Source organism: Chlorocebus sabaeus, chromosome 1 (assembly GCF_047675955.1).
Source record: "Chlorocebus sabaeus isolate Y175 chromosome 1, mChlSab1.0.hap1, whole genome shotgun sequence".
In the NCBI taxonomy this organism is placed as follows: domain Eukaryota; kingdom Metazoa; phylum Chordata; class Mammalia; order Primates; family Cercopithecidae; genus Chlorocebus; species Chlorocebus sabaeus.
In genome coordinates this window covers 12,010,905-12,030,088 of record NC_132904.1, presented here as the reverse complement: position 1 = coordinate 12,030,088, position 19,184 = coordinate 12,010,905, and the positions used below count along the sequence as shown (strand labels likewise).

General features: G+C 44.8%; 1 protein-coding gene and 1 pseudogene across 2 annotated transcripts in view; one reads left to right on the top strand and one right to left on the bottom strand.

Moving 5' to 3' along the window:
• Positions 1-19,184, top strand: part of FADS2 (fatty acid desaturase 2) — a 105,101-nt gene that overhangs the window by 1,921 nt on the left and 83,996 nt on the right. The window lies entirely within an intron of this gene.
• LOC119624371 (uncharacterized) lies at positions 57-19,133 on the bottom strand (annotated as a pseudogene).

Below are 19,184 nucleotides of genomic sequence, written 5' to 3'. Positions count from 1 at the left end.
ACGCGCCCCCTCGCGGGCTCCCTAAAGGCGTCGCCGCCGGATTCCACTGCCTGACGTCAGGCGGGCGTCGCGGCGTTGGCTCCCAGGGGGCGCCGCGGTGGGAATCGCGGTTCCCGTGCAGGCCTGCGGTGCTGGGCCTGGCCGGACCGGTTCTGGCGGGACTGCGCTCCAGGAGTGGATGGACGGAGGGTCCAGGGCTGCGGGGTGGCCGCAGGAAGGGTGGTCGGGGCCGGGGCCGGGGCCGAGGCTTTTCTGTGCACGAGGCTGCCCGGGCGGTCGCGGAGATCATCTTTAGGCTGTGGATGCCGTCGCCGGGGTCTCCAGACGCTGACCCTCCAGGGATGGAAACTATTGCCTGCTCGCCACGTCGTCCCGCCAATTGTGCTGCCCGAAGTAGAAGCCTGAGAGCCCTTGAAAGTTGCAGTTATCTTGTGAACAACATATTTAGGGTTTCTTGGGCTTGGTGGTAGTTGGGGGAGGGCTGTTATATACCCCACAATTTTTATAACCCTGTTCGCCTTTCTATATATATATATATATAGAAAAAAAAAACACTGAGATCCTTCAGTGATGACCCTAGCATCTCCTGACCCTTAGGTGTTTCACCTGAAAAACCTGGGTCTTCAAGCTCAGGCATTTCTGTTCTAGCCTGGAGGTGCCTGGGAGGCCTGGGAGACTTTTTAAGCAAAGAGATTTGGCATTTAGATATCTGAGTTTTAGAAAGAGGAGTGGGAACGCACCCAAAAGTGGGGATGCCAGTTACGAAGCTGTTGCAGTTCTAAAGAGACCCAGAGTTTAGGTCTAAAATTTTATTTATTTCAACAAACACTATAAAGCACTTACTGCGTTTTGCAAACCTTAAGTCCATTTAATTCTCCTAACAACCCTATGAGGTAGGAACTATTAACCTCATTTACAGTGAAGAAACTGAGCCGGAGAGAGGTTATTTTGTCACACAGCTTGTAAGCGAAGGGCTGAGATTTGACCCTGGCCTGTGCTCTGAACTCCCAGGCTCTGCCATCTTCCTTATTACACTGGTATTTGGGCACTTGAAAGGGAAAGGAAACGTAACTGTCCCAAGCACTGAGCTAGATTCTGAGCCCCTAGGAGTCAGGAGAGGGTGATACAAAACAGACTAGGTGAAATAGGGCTAGATTTCTGGTAGAAAAGGATTTAATTCATTCCATCCAAATTCTTCATTTTATAGATAAGAAAACTGAGGTTCGAAATGGGGAAGGGACTTCCCAAGTTCCCATAGGGAAGTTTAGATGTCCTGACTTCCAGGTAAGATGCCAGGCTATTGGACCCTGCTCAAGAATCATGGTCCACACAGCTGCACCTCTGTACAGCCAGTACTCCTTTTTAAAACACCTTGCCCAACCACTTGGCAATGTCTAATGAGAGCTACAAAACATTTTCTATGCTTTGATCAAGCAGTTTCACTCTTGATAAAGTTGGGGAGACTGTGCAAAGTTGCAGAAATAGCCAATTTAATAGCAAAAACTGGAAACAACCCTGAGTTCTGACAATAAGAAAATCACCAAGCTTATTGGGATCTGTTAGCACAATGAAGAATTAAAGAATGATTTTGAATGGCCAGAATGTGAACTATATTGATAGATACAGAATCCTTCCCCGTGAAATAAGCAGAACCCAAAGTAGTATGGGTTCACTGATTACAACTATGTAAGAAATTCAGGGGTATTAAATAACAGAAGAGAGGTCCTTTACATAAACCATTTTCCCTATAGTGATGGTGCAGTGGGATAAAAGGTGTCATACTGCTGGTAGAAGTGTAAGTTGATTAATCTGGAAAAAAATAGTTTGACAACTTTATATCGAAATTGTAAGGTTTTTTTTGTTTTTGTTTTTGTTTTTTTGAGATGGAGTCTCACTCTGTAGCCCAGGCTGGAGTGCAGTGGCGCGATCTCAGCTCCCTGCAAGCTCCGCCTCCCAGGTTCACGCCATTCTCCTGCCTCAGCCTCCCAGGTAGCTGGGACTACAGGCTCCCGACACCCCACCCGGCTAATTTTGTTTTTGTGTTTTTAGTAGAGACGGGGTTTCACCATGTTGGCCAGGATGATCTCGATCTCCTGACCTCGTGATCCGCCCGCCTCAGCCTCCCAAAGTGCTGGGATTACAGGCGTGAGCCACCGTGCCCAGCCTGAATTTAGGAATATTTTGAATACTGAAGAGATGAAAAAAAAATTAGAAAAAAAAAATTCCCAATAATTCCATGTTTAGGAATATAGCCTAAGGAAATGTTCTTAGAAAAATATTTATAGATCAGGCAGGGTGCCTCAGGATTGCCTGAGCTCAGGAGTTCAAGACTAGCCTGAACAAAACAAATTAGCCAGGTGTGGCGGTGTGCGTCTGTAATCACAGCTACTCGGGAGGCTGAGCCAGGAGAATTGCTTGAACCCGGGAGGCAGAGGTTGCAGTGAGCCGAGATTGTGCCACTGCACTCCAGCCTGGGTGACAGAGCAAGATTCTGTCTCTACAAAAAAAAAAAAAAAAAACTATAAAGAAAAAATATTCATTAAAGCAGTATCTATGATAGCAGGAAATGGAAACACTGTAAATGCCCATCAGTGAAATACTTTGCAGACATTAAAAATAATATCATCTTTCCTTTAATACAGAATCAAGGAAAATTAAATAAAATAATGTGATGTAAGTTTGACTGCAGAGATAACTGTTCATTAAAAAAGACTAGGTTGGGTGCGGTGGCTCACACTTGTAATCCCAGAACTTTGGGAGGCAGAGGCAGGTGGACCACCTGAGGCCAGGAGCTTGAGACCCACCTGGCCAACATGGTGAAACCCTGTCTCTACTAAAATATAAAAATTAATGCCTGTAATCCCAGCTACTTGGGAGGTGGAGGCAGGAGAATCGCCTGGGCAACATGGTGAGACCACATCTCAGAAAAACCCAAAAAACCCGTACCAGTTGTAGGATAATTCCTTGATTAACCCCACCTACCTAGAACCATTCATTCAGTGTTTTATTCAGCATTTGTGGGGTGTCTTCTCTTTGTATTCCCAGCAGCTACTTTGGTAAGGTGCTGGGAATCCAAATTTCAGTACCATATGGGTCATGCCTAGCCATGTCTGTGGGAGGAGAGAGACAAGAGAATCATGGATAATAGGTCAGTAGGATAGATGCAAATTAAATGCATCTTGCTCAGGATTTAAACAGCTTACATGACATGAATTTGCATTCATGTTTCATGGCTATTCATGTTCTTAGGTTAGTGTCATGTATTTTGCCACCTCCCTAACGAGGTTATAATTCAGGATAGGACTGTGGATTCTGTTTATACTACCGATACATGTTCAGAGCACCTTGGTTTGGAGTTCTAGGTGGAATCCCACATAAATTTGTGGAGTTGGCCAGGTGTGGTAGCTCATGCCTGTAATCCCAGTACTTTGGGAGGCTGAGGAGGATAGATCACCTGAGGTCAGGAGCTCTAGACCCACCTGGCCAACATGGTGAAACCCTCTCTCTACTAAAATACAAAAATGAGCCAGGCGTGGTGGGGGGTGCCTGTAATCTCAGCTACTTGGGAGGCTGAGGCAGGAGAATTCCTTGAACCCAGGAGGCAGAGGTTGCATTGAGCCGAGATTGAGCCACTGCACTCCAGCTTGGGCGACAGAGCCAGATTCTGTCTCAAAATTGAATGAACGAATGAATGAATGAATAAATAAATAATTTGCTGAATTAACTGATTATTTCAACCTGAAAAAATACAGGTGAGTAAGCATATAGGCTACTAGGCAAATGTTGTATTGCCCTCTCATCTCCTTATCCACCTACACATGTGGTCATGCAGACTGCAATAAACCCATATCCAGGTGAACTAGAGGAAACGTTTGCCTTGTGGGCCCTGTTGATCCTAAGAGAACTTGCCTTATCCTGGATATGAATCACATGCTTAATTTTAGGTTGCCACTTATGAATACTACTTGTTCTAGCCAAATTAATCCTCAAGGAAGAGAACGAAATGAGCTTAAGATCCTAATGCAAGGTCAGGCACAGTGACTCGTGCCTATAATCCCAGTGCTTTGGGAAGCTGAGGTGGGAGGATTACTGGAGCCCAGGAGTTGAAGACTAGCCTAGATAACATAGTGAGACCCCTTCCCCACTGCCCCACCATTTTCTTTCTAAAGAAGAAAAAAAAAAGACCTTAGTGCCAATTGTAGTGAAGCCATAATTGAATAACCTAACTGCCAGTGGCTGTTGGAATAACCTGAGTTGTGAGTTCAAATTTTGACCCATTTTAACAAAAGATCCTAAACATAATAGTTTTTCCAATAGCCTGGATCCTTTACAAAGTCAACACGCATAGGAGGAGCAATACTGGTTGTGCTCTGCCTCTGCTGCAGCCTCCCCTCAGTCGCAGTCCCTCAGGCCATTAAAGACCAAAACCATTTTTGAAAAATCTGGATTTCTGTGAAATTGGATAACTTATGGGGGTGTAGTGACTACAACACAGTAGGCACACAGTAGGCACTAAAGTTAACCGAACCAGTCTTTGTTTTAAGAAAAGTCATCTATAATAATTCTGCAGATTAATGTCAAATAATATATTATTACAAATAATTTATGACATATAGTGCTTAAACTAAAGGGAGAATCTCAGTCATACCTCTATTAGAGGCAGAGCGAGAGCTAGAAACAGGACTCTTTCATTTTGCTGCATTCTAAGAATGTGGGAGATTGGGATGGGGCGGAGGTAGGCTCATAGAGGAATTCATGGGATTTCCTTAATGCAGTCTTGCTCTGTCGCCCAGGCTGGAGTGCAGTGGCCGGATCTCAGCTCACTGCAAGCTCCGCCTCCCAGGTTTATGCCATTCTCCTGCCTCAGCCTCCCGAGTAGCTGGGACTACAGGCGCCCGCCACCTCGCCCGGCTAGTTTTTTTTTGTATTTTTTAGTAGAGACGGGGTTTCACCGTGTTAGCCAGGATGGTCTCGATCTCCTGACCTCGTGATCCGCCCGTCTCGGCCTCCCAAAGTGCTAGGATTACAGGCTTGAGCCACTGCGCCCGGCCTGCTGCCAAATTATTTCAAAAGTATTCCTCGAGCACTTAGTATGCATTCCTTAGTTTTACTGCACTTCTTGTCACCAGAACAGGAAAGGAATTGTGTCCTACAGCTCCTTGACCAAGTACCTCTCCACTAATACTGTGCACACTAAAGATGCAGGAAAAAAGCACTAGACTCTGGGATATGAAGATCTCAAATTCTATTCTCTGTGCACTTCAGAGTTGGAGAAGGATCCATCAAGTTTCAGTAGAATGTACCAAGGAAGGGAGGCAATGTGGTAGAATAGAAAGAATAAGAATTGTAGTTGAGACACCTGCAACCTGGACCTGCTAGTCCACCTACTGCTGTGTAATCTTGGACAATTATGTCCACCTCTATGGGTTTTGGATCCTTTATCTGTAAAGTGAAGAGATTGGCCAGATGCTTTCCAGCACTAGCAATCTGTGCTTTGAATTAAAGTTTTACCTAACATACCATACCTTTTATCAATGTCCACCTAGAGATAACAACCCACCTGATTTTATTTGAGTTTTGAGACAGGGTCTTGCTCTGTCTTGCATTCCAGGCTGGAGTGCAGTGGCACAATCATGGATCACTGAAGTCTCCACCTCTGAGGTTCAAGCGTTCCTCCCACCTCAGCCTCCCAAGTAGCTGGGACTATAGGCATGCACCATTGTATCCAGCTAATTTTTTATTTTTTGTAGAGACAGGGTCTCACTGTGTTGCCCAGGCTGGTCTCAAATTCCTAGGCTTAAGTGATCCTCCCACCTTGGCGTCCCAAAGTTTTGGGATTACAGGTGTGAGCCACCATGCCTGGCCTAACCCAGTTTCTTAGATAGGTTCCCCAGCCTGTCATTTAAGTCATCTAAATTTGATGCACTTACTAAGTTGATGCCATTTTTGCTGTAGAAAATTATTTATTTAAAAAAATAGTTATGACTTTCACTACATATTAATAAATCATTGTCTAGTGAGCTTGGTTAAAGTTTGACCTCACCAATATTGCTAGCTAAGAAAATACATGTATGGCACTTTCACATACCTGGTGTCCTTTGAGCCTCGTTATTAAAATAGATGAGATAGGTTAGAAATCACTATTTCTGCTGGGTGCAGTGGCTCATGCCTGTAATCCCAGCACTTTCAGAGGCCGAGGTGGGCAGATCACCTGAGGTCGGGTGTTCGAGACCAACCTGACCAACATGGAGAAACCCTGTCTCTACTAAAAATACAAAATTAGCCGGGCGTGATGGTGCATGTCATGTAATCCCAGCTACTCAGGAGGCTGAGGCACAAGTATCGCTTGAACCTGGGAGGCAGAGGCTGCGGTAAGCCAAGATTGCACCACTGCACTCCAGCCTGGGGGACAGAGTGAGACTCCGTCTCATGAAAGAGAGAGAAAGAAAGAGAGAGAGAGAAAGAGAGAGAGGGAGGGAAAGAGGGAGGGAGGGAGGAAGGAAGGAAGGAAGGAAGGAAGGAAGGGAGGGAGGAAGGGAGGAAGGGGAGGAAGGAAAAGAAGTCACTATCTCCTTTTTATCATGAGGAAACGGAAGGTCAGAGACAGAGGTCTAACATCACGTGGTAGGTATGGAAAAGGAATACTGTAGAGGTCTGTGATTGCTTTTGGTTTGTGACTTCCTACAAAAAGGAACAGACCCTGTTTCCCAAAGCCCAGGTCTGCTGCCTGGCTTATGACCTACACCGAATAGAGTAACTCAACCCTCTGATAACAATGGCCCAATGATTAGCAGCTGCTGCAGAGCCCATTAAACTGGAATTAATCCTTAGGAGCAGGGAATGGGGGAGAGTTATTTCTGCTAATGTTGTTTAGCAAATACAGTCATATTTTTTTGTCACATGGAGGAGACCCTTCTTCAGTAAGAGAGAATCAGGCCTTGGCCGGGTGCGGTGGCTCACGCCTGTAATCCCAGCACTGTGGGAGGCCGAGGTGGGCGGATCATGAGGTCGGGAGATCGAAACCATCCTGGCCAACATGGTGAAACCCTGTCTCTACTAAAAATACAAAAATTATCTGGGCATGGTGCCGTCCACCACGGCCTCCTAAAGTGCTGGGATTATAAGCATAAGCCACTGCTCCCAGCTGAGATGTTTCAAACATAACATTAAAATAGAATTTTTAATTTTTCTCCCCTGTACTCACTCTGTTCCCTAATCTAAATGGTCCCATTATCTATTTATTTGCTCAACTCAAATGCTAGAATCAGATTTATTTCTCTTATTTCTTCATCTCTACCATCACCCCTGCCCCTGTACCTCCAACTAATGAGGTCTTTATTCTACCTCCAAAGGATATTCTAGGCTGGGCACAGTGGCTCACGCCTGTAATCCCAGCACTCTGGGAGGCAGAGGTGGGCAGATTACCTGAGGTGAGGAGTTCGAGACCAGCCTGGCCAACATGGCGAAGAAACACTATCTCTACTAAAAATATAAAAATTAGCTGGGCATGGTGGCGGGCGCTTGTAATCCCAGGTACGCAGGAGGCTGAGGCAGGAGAATTGCTTGAACACAGGAGATGGAAGTTGCGGTGAGCCGAGACTGCACCATTGCACTCCAGCCTGGGCAACAAGAGCGAAACTCCGTCAGAAAGAAGGAAGGAAGGGAGGGAGGAAGGGAGGGAGGGAAGGAGGGAAGAAAGAGAAAGAAAGAAAAGAAAAAGAAAGAGAAAGAAAGAAAGACAAAGAAAGAAAGGGAAAGAAAGAAAAGAGAGAAAGGAAAGAGGAAGGAAGGAAAGAAAGAGAAAAAGGAAAGAAAAAGAAAGGGAAGAAAGAAAGAGAAGGAAAGAAAGAAAAGACATTCTAAAAGTATCTGCTTCTCTCAGTCTCCATCACTTTTGCCACTGAATGAAGCGACATCTATTTTTGCCTGGACTGCTACAATAGTCGCCTAACTGGGCTGTGTTTTCCTTCTTTCCCCTTTACAACAGATTCTTTACAAATAAACTAATCTTTTAAAAAATATGTCAGATAATTTCTTTCTCTTGCTCAGAACTTACAGGAGTTCTCAGTGTACTTAAAAATACCTTACTAAGACCTTTAAGATCTCTGGTGATCTGGCCACTGCTTCCCTCTCAAACCACAAACCTCATTTCTACTGGTGCCCCCTCAGGCACTACATACTTTAGCCACACCACCTCTCATTCTGTGCTTTGAACATGCCAAATTCACCACTCTCTTGTTCTGCCTTCTTGTGGTACTTTACTTTTCCTTCAGATCTTTGTTAGCCTGGCTCCTTAGGGTTCAGTTAGTTTTTGTTTTTGAGACAGAGTCTTACTGTGTTGCCCACGCTGAAATGCAGTGGCACCATCATGGCTCACTGCAGCCTTGACCTCCTGGGCTCAAGTGATCCTCCCACCTCAGCCTCCTGAGTCGCTTGAACTACAGGCATGCACCACCAGGCCTGGCTAATTTTTTTAGTAGAGATGCAGTCTCGCTATAATGCCCAGATTGGTCTAGAACTTCTGGCCTCAAGCCATCCTCCTGCCTCAGCCTCCCAAAGTGCTGGGATTACAGGAGTGAGCCACTGCAGCCGGCTCATTCAGTTCTTAGCTTCAATAAATATCCTTCTCTCAGAGAGGCCTTTCTTGCCTTCCTGCAGTGTCAGATTAGGTTAGAGATTGGCAAGAAGAGAACACGCATGCAAAAACACAGAGACACGCACTCCTACTCTAAGTTCCGACTTTACGTAGCCAATGGTACCGGACTTGCAGGAAGAGAGATGGCTATGAGCAAGGCTACACATCTGTCCCAGCTTTTCCCTTGCTCCTAATCCTTTTGCACAAGAAAGCTCCTGCCAGAACTGAGAAGGAAACCAGATTCTTGCCACGTTACTGCTTTTTAAAACTCAGGCTTACATCACTAAGTGGGAAGACTACACTAACAATCTGTATGCTTCCATTTAAGGGCAGTTTTTATAAATACTGGGATCTGCTAGTGCTTAACTGTACTCAGCACTGACAAGACTCCACCTTCATCTAGGAGACGAACCATGTCTTTCCTTCTAGCTCTTCAATATTCCTCATAACCTGTCTCCCTGTGGTGCCCCATCTCTTCCTGCCCTCTATCAGTTTCTATCTATTATTTTTGTTTCCTCCCAGCACACTGACGACTCTCGGAAATTATTTGGTGGTTATCTGTCTCCCTGACTAAAATACGAGTAGCGTGGGAGCAAATGCTTGCACACAGCTGTACTTCCATTTCTTAGAACAGTGCTTGGCATAGGGTAGATATTCCATAAATATTTGTTGAATGAATGAGTAGATTACCTCCTACCTCCAGTCTTGCCACCCTCTACTTTCCTCTCCATCTGTAGCCAGTCAATCTCCTGGCTTCTCCCTAACCTGAAGATAAAGTCCAGCTCCTCAGTGTGTCCTGCCAGGCCCTTGCAGCCTGAGCCTGCCTGCCCCTCCAGCCTTGTCTCTCAATTTTCCTCTTGCCTGAAACTCTCCCTTCCACTTCCCCATCCGTTGGCTGCTTCTGTGTTCCAGACCTACTGAACTTCTTTCAGATGCTCAAAACTGGAGTCAGGGCTGGGTGCGGTGGCGCACGCCTGTAATCCCAGCACTTTGGGAGGCTGAAGCGGGTGGATCACCAGGTCAGGAGTTTGAGACCAGCCTCACCAACATGGTGAAACCCCATCTCTACTAAAAATACAAAGCCAGGCATGGTGGCGCGAGCCTGTAGTCCCAGCTACTCATGAGGCTGAAGCAGGAGAATCGCTTGAATCCAGGAGGCAGAGGTTGCAGTGATCCAAGATCTTGCCACTGTACTCCAGCCTGGGCTACACAGTGAGACTCCGTCTCAAAAAAATAATAATAATAATAATCATGAAAGAGACTTTAAAGATAGAAAACCACCTGTTCTTGCAGATGTAATCCCACCTTGAGTCAAAATGCTGGGTGATCTCTGTAGTAGCAACTTGTTAACTCTAGGACTTTGAGCAAGTCATGTAACTAATCTAGGGCTTGATTTTTTTTTTTTTTTTTCCTACTTGAAAAAGAAGAGTTGGGCTAGATCAGTGGTTCTTGTACTTTTGGGTTTCTCATAAAGAAGTAAAAATAGAAATCAATGTAGGGTTGCCAACTTTTCATTTTGCCATATAAACATTTTTTAAAACTCACCAACTGTCATCATTTCATTATAAAAACATTTTGATACAAAACATCGTAAAAATTATCCAGGCGTGGTGGTATGTGCCTGTAGTCCCAGCTTCTCAAGGGGCTGAAGTGGGAGGATTGCTTGAGCCTAGGAGGTCGAGGCTTCAGTGAGCTGTGTTTGTGCCACTGCACTCTAACCTGGGTGACAGAGCAAGATCCTATCTCAAAAAACAAACAGAAAATCCCCACAAAAACACACAACACACACACACACACAAAACAAAAACCATTTTAGTACCAAAAAATTAGGACATAATTTTTTCATAAAAGGCCAACATTTAAATGGAATACCCTTAATTTTATGGAATACTCTACATTCTTTTTTATTTTTCTAGTGTTTTCATTAGCTGTTGAAAATTCTGTCATATCTCGGACCAGTTTGTGGACCAGCTCTTGGGGATGACTGAATGATACCTCAGGTCTCTTCCAACCTAATATTCTGAGATTTTATTCACAAGTAGTTTCCGTGTTGCAGAAGGGTCCCCAGTAGGTCTATTCGGTGCTGGGGCTGAGCAGACACAGTGAAGAGTTTTTACCTGTGCGGACGCCCGTACTATGCGCACCGGGCATGCTATCATCAACACCTAAGGCAATCCTATGGGGTAGGTATTACTGATGGCAAAACTGAGGCTTGGAAAGATTAAACTACCCAAATTCACACTGTAGTGGAGTGGCCACCACCACAGTGTGACTTTGGGTGGCTTACTTAATCTTGACTCCAAAGCCCATAGTTTTCTGCACCCAGATTCTGGTATTATGTCTAGCAGTTACTTTTCTCCTGGAAGCAGCCACCTCTTCTGAAAATGGCTTCTTCTCCTACTCTAGCGTGTAGACTGAGCTCAAGGGAGGTTGATTTCCAGGCCGTGGTTGATCCATCCAGTCATGGGAACTTGACCCAAGGAGGGAGTACCAGTCAGAGATCTTCCTCAGGTGTCTGACCTTATACCTCCAGAGATTGAAGGCGTTATGTTCTAATGCAGCAAGCCAAAAATGCTGACTCAGTTGTTTTCAGAACTGTCTTGTTGCTAGAAAACAACAGTTGTTGCCAGAAACTGTCTTCAGGAAAAGGGAATGAGGCCACCTCAAGGAGAAACAGGAGAGAGAACCTGGCAGCATTCAAGTCCCGGGATCCAATTGTTCCCGAGGCTGCCCCATCCCCACATTTCCCATGGTTAGATTATTCAACCTTTCCCTGAATTGAGCAAGGGAATAAATCGTTCTCTTTTCTTGTTCTCTTTTTTTTTGAGACAAGGTCTCACTCTGTAGCCCAGGTTAGAGGGAAGTGGCATGATCATGGCCCATTGTGGCCTCAACCTCTCAGACTCAAGCAATCCTCCCACCCCAGGCTCCCGAGTTGCTGGTACTACAGGCACGTGCCAACACACCTGGCTAATTTTTTAAGTTTTTAGTAGGGATGGGGTCTCACTATGTTGCCCAGATGATTCTCAAACTGCCGAGCTCGAGCAATCCTCCCACCTTGGCCTCCCAAAGTGCTGGGATTACAGGCGTGAGCCACTGCACCCAGCCCCCTCCTATTTTCTAAGCCAATTCAAGTTTAATCAGATGCAACCAGTTTAGCTCAGGTTCCAGTGCTCTCATCCTTCTTCCCCAGTAAGGAGGTAGCACACTACAGTGGAAAGAAAGTGGACCTCGGAATAAGAACTTTGGCAAGATGTGAACAAAACAATCCTGCATGGTGTTACGGGCTTAGAAACTGTCAGAAGCACTCACATTCAGCCAATATGGGCTATTGTCTGGAACACCAGACAGTACGCTGAAGCTTGTGTTGAGGACAAAGGTCTTAGATGCATCTGAGAAAGGGAAACAAAATAAAAAGCCGTGCATGTTCGTTTTCAGTTCAGTTACAGCGGGTCCTCGATTAACATCATTTCATTATAACGCTGCTGAGAGGAAAAATCGATTCCCTGCCGGGGCCACTTTCTGAGTGAAGTTTGCACGTTCTCCTTGGGTGTCTGAGCTTGTGTTGCAGGGTTTTCTCCAGGTCCCCCGACTTCCTCCCACATCCCAAAGATGTGCAAAGATGTGAACTGCACATCTAAATTGTCTACACTGTGTTTAAACTGTCCCAGTTTGAGTGAGTGTGGATATGTGAGTAAGCATAGGTGTGTGTGAGGGTGTGGGTAAGTGTGGGATGTGAGTGGGTACGTGACTGTGCATGTATGAGTGTGGGGAGGTGAGTGTGTGTGTGTGGGAGTGTGGGTGTGTGTTAGTGAGTGTGGGTGTATGTGTGGATGTGAGTGTGAGCGTGTGAGGGAGAGTGAGGATGTGAGTGTGGGGATATGTGTGTGTGAGAGAGAAAGTGTGAGAGGCTGTGTGAGAGTGTGTGTGAGAGTGTGAGTGTGTGTGTGTTAAAATGTGTGAGTGTGAGAGTATGAGTGTGTCTGAGTGTGTGAGTTTGTGTGAGAGTGTGTGTGTGTTTGTGTGTGTGAGAGTGTGTGTGGGAGAGTGAGTGTAAGTGTGTAAGAGTGTGTCACTGTATATGTGTTTGTGAGTGCATGTGTGAGAGTGTGTGTGGGGGAGAGAATGTGTGTGTGAGAGAGACAGAGGTGTGTGTGTGTGTGGTGTGAATGCGTGCCCTGCAACAGGATGGTGTCCTGCCCGGGGTTGGATCCCACCTTATGCCCTGAGTTGCAGGGATAGACTCCGGCCACTTAAACTGAAACAATTGGGTAACTAATTATCTTATTTGTTTTTTACCAATCTTTCATAAATGTATGTGTAGTTCACATTTATTTCAATGTTAATATATTGGGAGTGTTCTGGTCTTTATCTAGAAGTTTGGTGATGCTTTTGTGACAGAAATATGCTGTAGGAACCTAACTCTTGTTTCTGTCAATTAGCCTGTGGTCAAATTGGTTTTGTTATACGTCGTTTCATTTAAAGTTGCAGTTCCCAAGAACCTATCAGCATCCTTAAATGATGACCTACTGTATTTTTGAAGTAACAGCAAAATGTACAATTTATGGATGAAAACTCTCTTCTCCATCAGTCATGTTTTATGACTGTAACATTTTACAATTGTGTGTGTGTGTTTTTTAGGACAGGTTAATACATAGGGTTCAAAATTCAAAAGATACAAAAAAAAGTATAATGCAGTGAACGAAGTTTCCCTGTGATCCCTGCCTCTGACCCCACCCACCTTTCCCAGCAGCCAACCAACGTCAGCAGTTAAGAAAATCTTTCCAGAGATATTCTCTGCACATATATGTTGGCTTTTGCTGCATGACAAGACACTTCAAAGCTTAGTGAGTTAAGAAAAAAACAAGCTTGGGAGTCTATGGGCCCGTGGAGCACTTCCAGTCTGGGCTTGCTCAGCAAGGCTAGGTGGTAGAGGATACCCTCAGTCACATGTCTGGAATTGTCAGGCTGGGTGGACCAGAAGATCCTTGCATGTCTGGAAGTTGGCTTACGTCAACTGAAGTGATGGCCACATGCCTCCCATCATCTGGGAGACTAGCTCCGACTCATGTGATGACAGAAGAGTTCCCAGCAGCGAAAGGGGTTATACTCCAACACACAAGCCATATCAAGTTTCTGCTTTCATTATATTTGCTAATGAACCTCATATGGCCACGTCCAGGATCAAGGGATGGACAAATAGACCCCACATCATGGTGGAAAGAAGTGTAAAGTCTCATTGCAAGAGGGCACACATTTAGAGAGGAGAAGAATTAAGGGCATTCTCTGCTGTCTATGACAGCACATGTGTGTGAAGATGAGTGCATGTATGTACTCATGTGTGTGCATATGCACCTTTTCCTGTTTTTTACATAAGTGGTGGCATACCATCTTATGGCTTCTTATAGCTAAAACCTGGTTCACAACCCTTGATGTCTACCAAACATGAAATTTTATATTTTAGGTAGTAAAGGCATATTACAATCAAACAGTTTAACGGGAGAGTTCTTATCTCTTTATGTCAAATGGTAGGAAAATGAAGTGGAGGAACCTGTAACCTATGATAGAGAACAGAGCAGAGCTCACTGGGACCTTCACCTGAGCTCATACCTCAGCTCATCCAGTATCTTTATGTAGTCATTTATAGTTGGAAAGTCAGCTTCCCAGAGAAATGCCTGTATAGTACCCAACTAAAGTACCTTGCCTTATAGTCTCCATTTATTTATTTATTTTTGAAGCGACAGAGGTCTCATTGCGTTGTCCAAGCTGGTCTTGAACTCCTTGGTTCAAGAGATCCTCTTGCCTCGGCCTCCCGAGTAGCTGGGACTACAGGCGTGAGCCACTGCACCTGGGCCTCATGGTCTCTATTTAATTAGAGTTGATTCCCTTCTTGAAAAAAGACTCATTTTGTGGTTGTCATTTATCAGAGAGGGAGCTTGTATTGTCCCCCTTTGGGTCTTGACGCCACCTTTTCAGTGAGGCCTTCCCATCTAGTCTAAGAGGGTGCCCTACTTCAATTCCTGTCCCCACTCCCTTTCCTGCCTTGTTCTTCTCCATAGCACAGTCACCACCTGACACGCCATATATTTGTTTGTTTGTTAGTTCCTGTATTGTCCATCTCTGCCAACTAGAATATAAGCTGTAGGAGGGCAGGGACTTTGTCTTGTTTACTTCTCTATCCCCAGCACCTACAATAGTAACTGCCACATAGAAGGTTTTTGGTAAATATTTCTTGAATGAATGAATATTGTAAAAATTCCCACACAAGTTAGTTTCCTTTCTAAGCCCCAATTACCTCATCTTTAAGGTGGGAATTGTAATACCTGCTTCACTGGGTTCCCATGAGGAGTAAGCAAGTTATGCATGCACAGCAACTCCTACGGTGCATGACATCTAGACTGATCCATCGAGGTGGATCAGAAGGTGTGCTCACAGCCTGCATTTGCATAAGGGCATCAGTGTTCATAACAGCAAGCAGTACCTCTTCTGGGACATGGGAACTTTGGCGTGGATCAAAACCTTCAAATGAAAAGAAGTCAGCCTTTTAAAAGGCTAGTCTGGACTTCTTTGCAGTGTAGCAAACCAAACACGTGTTTGTCTTTCTCCCCTCCTGATTTGCCATTAAAATTAAGCAAAGAAACAATGGGAAGCTGAGGCTGAAGGTTCTCTTAAGCCCAGGAATTCAAGGCTGCAGTGAGCTGTGATTGCACTACTGCACTCCGGTCTGGGTGACAGAGCAAGATCCTGGAAAGAAAAGAATAAAAGAAAAGAGAAAAGACAGAAGAGAAGAGAAGAAAAAGGAGAAGAGGAAAGAGAGAGCAAAAGAAAGAAAAATGGAAGGAAGGAAGAAAAAGGGAGGAAGGGAGGGAGGGAGAAAGGGAGGGAGGAAGGAAGGAAGGAGGGAAGGAAGGAAGGAACGAAGGAAGGAAGGAAGGAAGGGAAGGAAGGAAGGAAAGAAGGAAGGAAGGAAGGAAGGAAGGAAGGAAGGAAGGAAGGAAGGAAGGAAGGAAGGAAGGAAGGAAGGAAAACTAAGCTCATAAAACTGAAGAAAATAGGATGGCCCTTCAGTGGACAAGGTAGTTAAATGAATTTCAGTGGAATGTAGAAAACCACAGCCAAGAATGAGCGTGGGTGGGCACTTTGGGAGACCAAGGCAGGCGGATCATCTGAGGTCAGGAGTTCTAGACCAGCCTGGCGAACATTGCGAAACCCTGTCTCTACTAAAAACACAAAAATTTGCCAGGGGAAGTGGTGGGCGCCTGTAATCCCAGCTACTTGGGAGTCTGAGGCAGGACAATCGCTTGAACCCAGGAGGCAGTGGTTGCAGTGAACTGAGACCGTGCCATTGCACTCCAGCCTGGGTGACAGAGCTGAAACTCCGTCTCAAAAAAAAAAAAAAGAAAAAGAATGCGGGAGGATACAGCTAGCGCATTGCGCAGTGTCAGTTCTGGACAGGAGGATGGCGGGGGTGGGAGTGAGCCGGCGGGGCCATGCCAGGGATTCCTGAAAGTCTGTCTACTAAACAGCTGCATCTGTTGGCTGCTCACACTCTAACACTCTCGCACCCTCTCCCTCTCCCCTCACCCTGTGCTGGTAGACACCAGCCATTTAGCCCTAGATGAAGGAACTGCTAAAGGAGAGCTTTGACAGTTACGGTGAGTTGGCAACCCAGAGGAGAGCCCCTCCGTTCTGCCACTTCAGGTTCCCACAACCCAAAGGCCAGCTCCCAGCTCATTCGTCCTAATGTGACACACACAAATCAGCAAGCCCTACCCAGGTGCACAGATGGGCCAATCCAGAAGGAGACTCTGGGGAAACAGGACATGCCCACTGGCTACTAGAATAGTCAACCTCGCTGTCGTTAATAAACACAAAATGACAATCCAAGGATGAAAACCAGCAACATGGAAGAGAAAGACAAACTGTTCCTGTACAGAGAACCAAAACTGGCCATTCACTCAAGACTAACATCCTAGGGGGGCAGAACATGGCTACAGGGATAGAAGGAGTAAAGAAGAGAGAGGGGATCATTTATTAGGCACGGACATCGGCTAAGCCCTGTGCTCAAGCGTTCACATGTATTTCCTCATTTAACTCTGCCAACGATTTTCTGAGATTGACAATATTCTTGTTGACCATTTTACAAATGAAGAAGCTGTGAGTCAGAGACGTCAATAACTTATCCTGAGGTCATACAGCTGCTAAAGGAAACACACTGCATTCTTTGTTTTGTTTGTTTTATATTTGTTTTTGTTCTTAGCGTGGACACATTTATTAACCAAAGGGATGATCCTAACCAAATCAACACTTTGAAACAGTTGCATGTAAAATGTTTGTGATAAAGATAATTAAACACAATAATGAAGAATAAAAACAAACGCAGCAGTATGGAGATCTGCTCATTGAACTGAGCCTGTTTATTTTTGTAGCTAATTCCTGTCCAAAGTGATGGTGGAATTTGTATTCTACTTTTTTTTTCATTTCCTTTTTTCTTAAATTATACATTAAGTTCTGGGGTACATGTGCAGAATGTACAGGTTTCTTACATAGGTATACACGTGCCATGGTGGTTTGTTGCACCCATCAACCTGTCATCTACATTAAGTATTTCTCCTAATGCTATCCCTCCCCTTGCCCCCCACCCCTCAACAGGTCCCGGTGTGTGATGTTCCCCTCTCTGTGTCCATGTGTTCTCATTGTTTAACTCCCAATTATGAGTGAGAACATGCAGTGTTTGGTTTTCTGTTCCTGTGTTAGCTTGCTGAGAATGATGGTTTCTAGCTTCATCCATGTCCCTGCAAAGGACATGAACTCATCCTTTTTTATGGCTGCATAGTATTCCATGGTGTAATATTCTACTTTTTCCTAGATCTGAGTACAGGTGACATTGTTCATGACACAGTCCATCACTAATTTCCCATCTTTTGATTTTCTTGTTGTTGTGTTTTTCCTTCCCATCCCTCTCCTGATGTTGAACCAATGCGCCATCTGTAAGTGCAGACAGTCAGAGTTTTTCTGCCATCAGCTGTAGTTTCTTCTAACTTCTCTAACCAGGGTGTAAGAAGAAAACTGTTGTCTTCAAAGTGCTCTCAGTTTTTATGGTGAGGTTGTTGCTATCATGAGAGATGATACAATCTGGTCTGGCCATTGCACGCATGTTTTGCAGAGCTATTCCCACTGCCAGTTCTTTCATGTCTTCATCAAAGCCTTTGGTGTCCATCAGGCACCATCTTTCTTCCAGCTGCTCAGCAGTGACCTGGGTCGGCGTGAGGAGTGCACAGAGTGGGGTCAGGCATGGAGAGTGGGCTGTGCGACTCCTGGCACCTACAGGCGTTTAGAAGGGACCTGCCCCAGATGCCCATTTGTTGTTAAAGTCTTGATTGCTTTTGTTTTATTACGAAGATGGTACGCAGGATGCATGCTTATTCTAACAAATTTAAACAAACCAGAGTAAATGCATCCCCAGAAAGAGCTGCTATTTCTGTTTCTCCAGACTTTTTCTACACGTGTGCCAGTAGATATGTATCTTATTTTTTCTTAAGTCTTCCAACAGTTTATTAGGAAGAATGTAGATGTTTTAAAAAATCCCCACTGTCATGAACTTAACTTGAGGTTTTCAGCTCTGGTATAAGCTGAATCAAAAAAAGAAATTTAAAAAAAGTATTAAACATTTTTTTCACTCATTTTTCATATTGACAGTGCAACTACAAATCTGGTCTAAATGTACACACTCTCGTGCAACAATGTATAGCTTTCTTTGTCCTCTATGCTAAGAGATGTAAAAGCTTAAGGGTCAAACAATACCAAATGTATAATTTTTTTTTTTTTTTTTTTTTTTTTTAAAGACAGAGTCTCACTCTCTTACCCAGGCTGGAGTACAATGGCGCGATCTCGGCTCACTGCAACCTCCGCCTCCCGGGTTCAAGCGATTCTCCTGCCTTAGCCTCCTGAGCAGCTGGTATTACAGGTGCCTGCCAACACGCCCAGCTAATTTTTGTACTTTAGTAGAGATAGGGTTTCCCCATGTTGGCCAGACTGGTCTCGAACTTCTGACCTCAGGTGATCCGCCTGCCTTGGCCCCCCAGAGTGCTGGGATTACAGGTGTGAGCCACCGCACCCGGCCCAAATGAATAATTTTTAAAAACCATCTAAGTTAAGGCATTCACTAGTTTTAGCTAAGATACATCTGGAACACTGACAAGAATCAGGTGAAGTAAATTTTTTGAAAAATAAACTTTAGTGAAAAATCCTGAAGGATAATACCAGAATAGTAGGTTACCAGTAAGGTGTCAGCCAATTTGTTCCAACCACCTCTGAATCCATGTTCTATAACCTAAAATTTAGTTCTGTTTCCCTAAGCTGAGAGCTTTCTATCATGTCAGTATCTATGCTATGAAGAAAAGGAGACTTAGGTGAGATGTTTATATTTATTCCAACTGCTGCATCCATTGCCTAGGACCTCAACAGCTTCCTGGAAATCTGGGATGTCTTCATACATCAGGTTATTGCCTTAGCTGACCTTAAAATTGCCCCATACAATGGCACATAT